The sequence below is a fragment of the Zootoca vivipara genome, chromosome 14 (genome assembly GCF_965207765.1).
Source record: "Zootoca vivipara chromosome 14, rZooViv2.hap1.1, whole genome shotgun sequence".
Lineage (NCBI taxonomy): Eukaryota > Metazoa > Chordata > Lepidosauria > Squamata > Lacertidae > Zootoca > Zootoca vivipara.
The window spans coordinates 38,018,846-38,029,358 of record NC_142597.1 but is presented as its reverse complement, the minus strand read 5'-3'; positions in this window follow the sequence as shown (position 1 = coordinate 38,029,358).

Sequence of the window (10,513 nt, the reverse complement as noted above, 5' to 3'; positions counted from 1 at the left end):
CTCCACCCAATGGAATGTACTGGATGCTCGCAACGAACCTGGAACACGTGAAATGGCAAGAGCTTCGCAGACTGATGCCATTGCTCAGCTGCTGCCAATTTCAAAATTATTTGCATTCTTTGCGACTAAACTTATCTGAGAGACATAGCAAGGGCGGGATGAAAAACAAGCTGTGGAGCGAGCAGCCTTGAGATAACACTGTTAAAACAGTGGGTGTGATGGGCCTTGGGGGGCACGTGGTCTTCAGATCCCCATTTCAAAGAGAAAGGCAAATACGGGCATATTCACAACACCCCCAATTCTTCTTTTGGTGGTAAATCTTTTGAAGCAGCCAAGAGATATCGATAGCTGAAAACTGAGAAGGAAATAAACTTTTCCACCACTTTTGACAGAGGACTTTGAAAAGAATACAGGGCATCATGGAACCTACAAAGTAAACGTAGGCTGCCTTGTTCATCACAGCAGTAGGAAATGGCAAAGCTTAATATATTTTGGGAAAGCGACGTAATAGAATGCAGGGGTTGTTGTTGTTGTTGTTTGCACTAATATATGCATAGGTACATCTAACATAATGCATTTTTGTACAGGTCACTTGCCGGGAGAGCTGCGGTGCAAAATTCAGAGATGTGCGAATTTCAAAGGATAGCTGTGTGTTCTTTTTAATCACATTAGAATCATAGAATTGTAGGGGTGAATGGGACCACGAGGGAGGTCTAGACTAACCCTTGTGCAATGTAGGAATCTTTTTGCCCGACATGGTTCTCAAACCCACGACCCTGAGATGAAGAGTCTCATCCAGATTGTTCTGGAAACTGCAGATTAGGCTGGCTTGCCTTTAAGTGCATATTGAATCGAATTTCTCTTCCATTCCTAGGTGGAGGCTAGACTATATCTGGTTGAGCATTTGTTCTAGTTTGTTTGTGGGACGGTTACACAACAGTGAACATCTGACTTGCATTCATCCCAATTTACACACCTTCCCATTAGTCATTTCTTCACCCCACATTTGTCGACGCATTTCCCCACTCCTTTCCAAACTGCAAGAAGTCCAATTCTTTCTTTCTTTTTTTAAGTGAATTTCGTAAGCTAGGGTGAGAGAGAGCCCATGAATCTCCCTTAACTGCTCTAAACTAAAATTCCCGGTAGATGCTTGAAACCCTCTTGCCAGGGCAGCCTCCCCATGAGGTGATATGAGAAAGTTGCCCCAGGGCAGCAAGCTCCAGATCACCGAGAGAGGTGGCAGAACCACCTCCTGCATTTGATGATGATGATGATGATGATTAATTTATTTACACGTCTTTTTCCGTGACAGGGACTCAATATGCCTTACAGATAAAAAAAATAAGAGTCGCTGAAAAGATAACAGAATCAATAATTATAACCAATCATTAAACATTGGGAGAATTAAAACTAACACCATCTGTTTAAAACAAACCAGTAATTACAATAAAAAGAGCACTGCGGCAGTCAGTTCCCAAAAAGCAGTCAGTTCCCAAAAGCTTGTAGGAAAAAGGAAGTCTGGCAGAATGGACTGCAAGGAAGGAGCCAGTCTGGCTTCTTTAGGGAGGGACTTCCAGAGCCTGGGGGGAGCAGCCACCGAGAAGGCCCTCTCCTGCATCCCCACCAAGCATCCCTGTGAAGGTGGCGGGACCGAGAGGAGGGCCTCATCCAAACATCTCAAAACCCGGGCAGGTTTGTATAAGGGAATGTGGTATTTCAGACATCCTAAGCCATGTTGGGCTTTGTAGATGATAACCAGCCCTTTGAATTGTGCCCAGAAACAAACTGGTACCCAGTGCAGCTGTTGCAACTTGGGGGGGGGTCATCTGCTCCCTATAACCAGCCCCTGTCGATAATCTGGCTGCACCTCTTTGAGCCCGCTGAAGTTTCTGAGCACTTTGCAAAGGCAGCCCCATGCAGAGTGCATTACAAGGAATGCAAGGAAGGTGTTTGTCACTGTGGCCAATTCAGGCCGCCTCCTCCTCCTTTTCCTCTGCTGAGCACCCATTGCCTGCCCACTGCCCACACTGTGTGGCAGCGGGTGGGTGCACAACAATGGGTGCACGGCAAGCACATGGAGGAGGAGGAGGAGGCAGGGATGGCTTTTCCTGTTTTGCCTCTAGCAGCAAAGCGTCCAGGGTTGGCCTTGTCTCCTGTAAACCTAAGTTTGTTGACTGCAGAACAAGGACACAGCCCCGCAAGTTATGATATGCTCAGTTGCACAAGGCCATACTGATGATGAGGCAAGAGGGAAGCCCTGGTTTTCAGAGCAGCTTGGGAAGTCCAGGTTCCTTGGTGCCAAATTCTGGACGAAAGGACCTCCCTCTGCCTGCCGTTAGCTCTGGTGCCAGCTTTCCCCCCAACCAGTCCTTAGTGGGCACTGGGCACCACTGGTTTTAAAGGTGGTGAGGCAACTTCGCATCTCATGTTGCACTAATACAGGTGCCACAGAATCACCATTTCACATTTGTAATAATCTATTTGTGTGGTGGCACCTAGACTCTGGAACTCCCTGCCTCTTGATATCAAGCGGGCACCTTCACTGTATTCTTTTCAGCACCTACTAAAAACGTTCTTGTTTAGACAAGCCTACCTAGGTGCTTATAAATGCTTATGTGAATTTTTGTATTCTAAATTCCTATACAGGTGAAACTCAGAAAATTAGAATATCATCGAAAAGTGCATTTATTTCAGTAATGCAACTTACGATTTTTTTTATTTTTCTTTTAATTTTTACAAATGCTTTCTTTTGGAAATTCCACAGTAATAAAACAAATAGTTACAATAATACAAAAATAAATATCGCTATTACATTTCATTAATTACATTTCCATTTATAATTGACCCGCCTAATGACAAATAATTACAATTACAACAAATAAAGGCTTGACACACCTTGCTTTGCATGTCATGCATCGATCTCATATATTGGTTTCACCTTTTAAGTTGCATTACTGAAATAAATGCACTTTTCGACGATATTCTAATTTTCCGAGTTTCACATGTATGTTTTAATGTGTCGTCGTCCCCCCCCCCCCCGGTTTTATCTTTTTGTAAACTGCTCTGAGGTTTGTTTGTTTGTTTTTACAGTCAAGCGGTGGATAAATTTTATGACTTTTTAAAAAGTTTTGCGGGGGCTCCGTCCATTACATGGTTCCTCACTCGATGTGTTTGGCAGGGTCTGGTCTTGCCGTCACCACAATTGACAAATGATTAACTCAGGCTGAAGTGCTGAGTGCCAGGCTGTTGGCACTTATGCCAAGGAAAACGGGCAAGCGAAGATGCATGCAATGTCTGAGGAAATTCCAGATGCCTTTTAAAAAATAAGCTTTCGTTCTCATTTTCAGGTGCTCCGAATTGCAGGCTTGTTCAGAAGTCACATGGCGTACCTCAAAGTTTTTCAGAAAGTCATCATGGGTGGTTGGCACATTTCCCCCCAGCAAGAAAAAAAAATCTACTTCAGATGCATTAGTTATTCCAATGGTGGTTTTCTGCAAGATGTGGAGAAGAAGGGAGTGCAAAGACTGGGAGTGGACAGCCTCTTTTCAGAGAAAACGTATTAAAACTCAGAGCAAACCTAGTGGAAGGGTTCTTGCTCATGTTATAAGAAAAAACTGCTCCTTTTCCCTTATGGGGTATCCAAGAGCCCGTACAGAGTCCTTAAGTGGGTTCCCTATTGGTAGGAGAAAATAACAAAGGCCAACCATAGTATATTGAGAAGTAAAGTGGCTCGTAAGCCTGATCTTTGTTAACTGTTGCAACAGGGTCCTCTATTCACCCCACGCAGGAGGGAGGAGAGAACCCAGAACAATGGTGTGCAAGCCCTTTTATAGACTTTTGAAGTTGCCCGCCCTGTAGTCCGAGACCACCCCAAAAAAAACATCATACATACAGCAGAAATCCTGTTTGCCAGGATACCTGATAATGGTCACTGATCGCTTTACCTGGTCAGCCTTGCCATTCTTTTGTGATGGTTAAGAGTTGAGTTCCTGAATCCAGGTCACAGGCTCACAGCAGGATTTGTAAGAAAAAGACAAAGGGAAGGCGTTCCCCATTTCCTCCCTCCTTTCAGAGACATATTTGAGGTCGATTTGGGAGAGCCAAAATGACTTCAGGATTGCTCTCCTGTACTATTTCAGACACGTGGTTTATATACTTATTATGTATGTGTGTTTGCCTTGTCATTTGTGGACATTTATTCCTTAAAATTCTTATAACACTCAGTTCCTTGCATGCAGAAGCTCCCGGCTTCAATCCCCAATAACATCTCTAGGTAGAGCTGGGAGTCTGACTGATTGCTGCCAGTCAGTGTAGACAATACTGAGCTACAGATGGACTTGGTGTAAGGGAGCTTCCTCTGATCCTAAAATGGCTAGGAATCTCTTGCATGGGAGTCAGCCCCACAGAACACACGCAAGGGTTGGAGTTGGGTGGTTGGAGCAGGATGAAGCCAGCAGCACTATATTTGGTAGGGATGACTGGATCCTGGCACATCACAGAACAAACACACCTGATCCACCCCACTTGGACCAATGTGCAGATCATAGCTGGCTTTCCACACGTCCCAATTTTTATTCCACAGTTCAAAAATGAAAATTAACAAATCAATACTGTTTATGTTATGTTATGTTATTTATTAACTAAATGCACATTTAGCTCCCCAATAGCACATGGTTTGTAGAACTCAGCAGGGATGTGGACAAAATGAAACTTAGTTGGCTGTCCTGGTCACTGCCTCTGGCGCCACCCGCTGGTGGGCTCCCTGCCCTGCACCCTGCCAGGGGGTCCTGGGGGCACCAGTACCTGCTGGAAGCTGAAGTGGTCAAAAGCCCCCACAGGCCACATCTCTGAGCACCAAAGCACCATCTGTTTATTGACATGCTTTCATCGTATTTGTCCCGTCACAAATCGCTCCTGCCTGGAACGCAGAGGCGGAGCAATCTTTGGCTGTAAGATGCTCAGGGGCTCAGATAATAATAATAATAATAATAATAATAATAATAATAATAACAACAACAACAACAACAACAACAACAACAACAACAACATTAAACATTAAACATTAAACATTAAAATACAGAAATCCATCAAACATTAAAAGCTTCCCTAAACAGGGCTGCCTTAAGATACCTTCTAAAGGTCTGGTAATTGTTATTCTCTTTGACCTCTGGTGGGAGGGCGTTCCACAGGGTGGGTGCCACTACCGAGAAGGCCCTCTGCCTGGTTCCCTGTAACTTGGCTTCTCATAGCAAGGGAACCGCCAGAAGACCCTCGGCGCTGGACCTCAGTGTCCGGGCAGAACGATGGGGGAGGAGACGCTCCTTCAGGTATACTGGACCGAGATCACCTGTCAGTCACTGTGCTCCTTTTGGTTACTTGACCCTTTTACAGGCCCACCCATGAGGCTGAAGCCCCTGAGGGGGGGAGGGCTCCTGGGGGCTGCCCCCCACCCTGCCGCCACTGCCAGAGAAGCAATGTGGCCACTGACGTGAATTCCAGCAAGATCTCACCAAAATCTCTCAAGATCTCTTGTGTGATTTTGGCGAGGCCGTTCAAGATCTTGCCAGAGATTGGTGCCAAAACACTTCCTGTATTGCCTCGAGTGGCCCCCCTACCCATTTCATTGTGCATTTGTGGTGATTTCCTCTCTCTTTCTGCTCATGATGGTATCGGGGCAACGCTACGTGACCCCACTTTCGACAGTGCATGCTAAAGTTTCAGGGTGGGCATACTGCTTCATTTCCGACAGGTGCAGTCTTGCAGCTTCCTGCTGAAATCCTATAAGGCTTTGCACCATAAACGCTCCGTTTTATTTACTTATTTTATCTCACCCTTGTCAGGCTCTAGCGCCAGAGGGCCTCTCCCAGTGGCAATAATGCAATAGTAATTCCGTGTGGAATCTCTCGTGGACGGCCAGGATATCACAGGCGATGGCAGGACCTTGAAGAGAAGAGGGGGTTGCTGAAGGGGAACAAAGGCCTCTGGCCGACTCCTCCTGCGATTCCTGGAGGATTACGGAACCAAAACAGTTCCTGACTTAAGGTTACCAGATGTCTCCGTTACCCGGGGACAGTCCCCAGATTTACAAATCAGTCCCCATACAAAATCCACTGAAGTTGAAAAGTACCCCCGGATTCACTGAAAAAAATTCTGGTAACCTTCTCCTAACTGCTCTCTCTTCTTCGAGTGTCACCGCCACACTTTGCTATCTGAGAACAGACTTACTTTATTAAATAATAATAATAAAAAGGAGAGAGAGAATGTTTTAAGGAAGGTTGTCTCACATGATCAGCCCACGCTCAATCTGTCTATGTCAAAAGTTCAGAGTGTCTGACTGAGCACCCTGGCTGCAATCTGGGTGAGGGTGGTTGTGCCTCTTTTGGCAGGAGTCCATGCTTTTCCCCCCAGAGGGACTGACTGTAGAATGGGAAGTCATCTGCTCACCTCCTCGTCTTTTACTCCACTTTCCGCCACCCAGGAAGAAGCTCCACACACACACACACACACACACACCAGCAAGCACCGAGGAAGTGGCCAGCCAACGATTCGGGTTCTCACCCTGAATATGAGTAGGGGGTTATGGTGGTGAAAGAAACACAGTTGCTTTTTCGGGGGGGTTCCCGGTGTTTTGTTTTGGCGTTGCAAATTGCGAGGAACACCTGTGGGATGACTCATCTCGACTCAAAGAGAGGCTCAATGAGGCGAAATCTAAGGTCCTAATGATTTGATTTCACAGCTGATGGAAGCCGAAACATCTGCCATTTCTTAGCTGGGGGTAGCGGGGCTGTCAGCCAGCTCACCAAGGAAGCCCGTTTGGGGCAACGAACCATGGGAGCAGAAGATTTAAAAAACAGACACACAGAGAGAAATATACAGCTTGTTGTTGAGAGGTGATTGCATGTCGACTCAAGGTTTTGTTTGGGGTGGGGTTCGATGTCCTTTTCTTCAGCTCCTGGGCTAAGCCTCTTGTGGCCTAGGCAAGCTTGGTGATGATGATCAATGATGATGATGGCAAGAGAATTGGCACTGCCTGCCAATTCACTACTGGGCTGAGTTGAAGACACTGGTTTTGGTGCACAAAACCTGATGCAGCTTGTGTCAGGAGCGAGCCAGCTGACAGAGCCTAGGGCTCACCAATCAGAAGGTCGGCTGTTCCAATCCCCGTCATGGGGTGAGCTCCCGTTGCTCGGTCCCAGCTCCTGCCAACCTAGCAGTTTGAAAGCACGTCAAAGTGCAAGTAGATAAATAGGTACCACTACAGCGGGAAGGTTGGACCATAAAGAAGGCTGATCGCCGAAGAATTGATGCTTTTGAATTATGGTGCTGGAGGAGACTCTTGAGAGTCCCATGGACTGCAAGAAGATCAAACCTATCCATTCTTAAGGAAATCAGCCCTGAGTGCTCCCTGGAAGGACAGATCGTGAAGCTGAGGCTCCAATACTTTGGCCACCTCATGAGAAGAGAAGAATCCTTGGAAAAGACCCTGATGTTGGGAAAGATTGAGGGCACTAGGAGAAGGGGACGTCAGAGGACAAGATGGTTGGACAGTGTTCTCAAAGCTACGAACATGAGTTTGACCAAACTGCGGGAGGCAGTGCAAGACAGGAGTGCCTGGCGTGCTATGGCCCATGGGGTCACGAAGAGTCGGACACGACTAAACGACTAAACAACAACAACAGCGGGAAGGTAAACGGCGTTTCTGTGCGCTGCTCTGGTTCGCCAGAAGCGGCTTAGTCATGCTGGCCACATCTCGGCCCGTAAAGCGAGATGAGCACCACAACCCCAGAGCCGTCCGCGAATGGACCTAATGGTCAGAGGTCCCTTTGCCTTTAAGTGGAGTGAACTCTTAATTTGAAAAAACACACACCAAGATCTGCACAGGAGTGTTTGGCCTAATCACAGCAACTCATCTCCGGCAGGTCTTTTCCCCATGAAGCAGTTGCTGAGATTGAAGGTCTCTGCCTCCCCACAGCTGCCTAAGTCCCCTCCTCTCCAGGGTTTCCCCTGAGCAATCCCAGACTGTCCCTGTGTGAAGCTAACTTCTCCTCCACCCTCTTCATGCCTCTCCTGGTACGGGGAGACCAGCAGGGAGGAGAGCTTGTCGCAGCAGGCGGTGCAGACACTCTTCCCCAACCTGACTCATCTCTGCCTCTTGGCCTCCTTCCTCTCCTGCTTCAGCTTCTGCCTATTCTTCTGGACAGAATTCTCTCTGCCACAGCCTCTCCCTGCTCACTAAGCCCTGTTGACTCTCCAGCTTCCGACACCTCCTCCTCCCAGTCTTCTCCCTCTGACCACTCCTCGTCGTCCCACCACCAATCCCCTGTCCTTGAGCCTTCTTCCCTTGGGGGTTCCCTAGCTGGTGCCTCCCCCCCCCCATTCCTCTGCGTCCAGCCAGTCCATGACAGCTTGGAACCAAGATACCTGAAAGATTGTCTCCCCCCTTATGTACCCAATCTATCCCTGCGTTCTACAGGCAAGAGCTTCCCACAGTGGCCACCTTTTCAAGAAGTCCGTTCCACACAGTGACGGAATCGGGTCTTGAGCGTCGTGGCGCCAACCCTAATCCCCTTCCTTGAATATTAGATGGGGGCCATCTCTGTGGTCTTTTTGGCCCCTGCTGTAAACTTTTTAAAGCAGAGATCTTTCCCGGTCTGCATTTGTATCAGAATTGTTTAAAAAGATGCTTTTAGTGTTGTTTTACCTGATTTGCTGCCCTGAGAAGGAAGGGTGGAATAATAAATTTAATGCATGCATGAATGAGTGTTAGTCAGACCAGACCCACCAAAATTAATGAACCCATGTTAACCATACTCAGCTGGTTTACTATTTTTATATCCTCATTGAGCTGGGATCTTTCGGGGGGGCGTGTCCCATCCTTCGCAGAAGTGTTTTTGCACTTCTGCTCACTTCGTTCCCCCTCTAACCCCCACCCAAACCTGCTCATAAAGGACCCCTGACCATTAGGTCCAGTCGTGACCGACTCTGGGGTTGCGGCGCTCATCTCGCATTATTGGCCGAGGGAGCCAGCGTACAGCTTCCAGGTCATGTGGCCAGCATGACTAAGCCGCTTATGGCAAACCAGAGCAGCACATGGAAACGCCGTTTACCTTCCCGCTGGAGCAGTACCTATTTATCTATTTGCACTTTGACGTGCTTTCAAACTGCTAGGTGGGCAGGAGCTGGGACCGAACAATTAGAGCTCACCCCGTCGCGGGGATTCGAACTGCCGACCTTCTGATCAGCAAGCCCTAGACTCTGTGGTTTAACCCACAGCGCCACCTGGGTCCCATAACTCCCCCTTAATTGGTCTTCCCCTTAAATGGAAGATAATGCCATTTTTGGCAACTTAAGCAATGAGACGTATTTTTGCTACGCATTCGTTACTGGTTCACAATATGATTTCCCAGATGTCTTCCCCCACTTTTTTTGGGGGGGGGGGGTAACTGTCATTCATAATAAAATTATTGCTGGCGGATAGCACCTGGTGTCACTCGGGAATTCTAAGATTTATACATGGGTGATTTAATTTTTTTTTTCAACAACCTTTGCTTTTTTCAGCAGCTGAAGTCGGTCTAGAAAGAAAATAGCATTCTAAATCACCAGAAATAATATCTGGCATCAAGCCGGGCTAACAGGAGTGGGTTATTCCTCTGATGACTCTTGCTTTCATAACCATGACTTGTCTCACGTCTGCTAATCCTAGCCTTCCCTTTGGGACTGCAAAAGGGTATTTTCAAGTACGCACCAACAAGAACCCATTTATTTTATTTGGAGGATCAAAGCTCGTCTTAAAATCAACATTGACTCAGGATAGGGGGTGGGGAGATGGGACAAAAAAAGAGAGAGAAACTCACTTTCTTCCTTTGATGGGGGTGCTGGTCATTGTGTTGACTCAGCTTGGAAAACCCATCCGAACCTCTGTCTGCACGTTCAAAATAAGGAGGGGCCACGTCGTAGCTCAGTGGCAGAGCACACACTTGGCATGCAGAATAACCCAGGAACAGTTCTCAACATCTCTAATTTTAGAGGATCAGGGTGTAGAAGATAGGAAGGCCCTTTCTGGGTGGGTGGCTCCCCCCCTGGACCCCTCAAAAGGAGATGCTGGCAGCCAAAGTAGCCAATACAGGCTATATGACCAAATGGTCTGTCCTAGGGTTTTGGATGCCTCGATTCATTATGGATATTGCAGAGGTAGGAGAAGTTCAGGAAACGGCACCAAAACTACCAAGGGGGTGGAGTGGCTCCCCTATGAGGAAAGTATACAACATCTGGGCCTTTAGAGGAAAAGGCAAGTAAAGAGGGGCCATGATAGAAGTCTAGAACAGGGGCGGGGAATCTTTTTTTATGCTCAAGGGCTGCATTCCCTTCTGGGTAACATTCTGAGGGCCAAATAACAAGGGGGGCAGGAGCAAAGGAGTGGGGCAACAAGTGTTAATTTACTCGCTGGGGGATATACCTTTTCTGCGACCTCGTGTTCCTGTAGCTTAGTTAATGAACATTTGCCTAAAAGCAA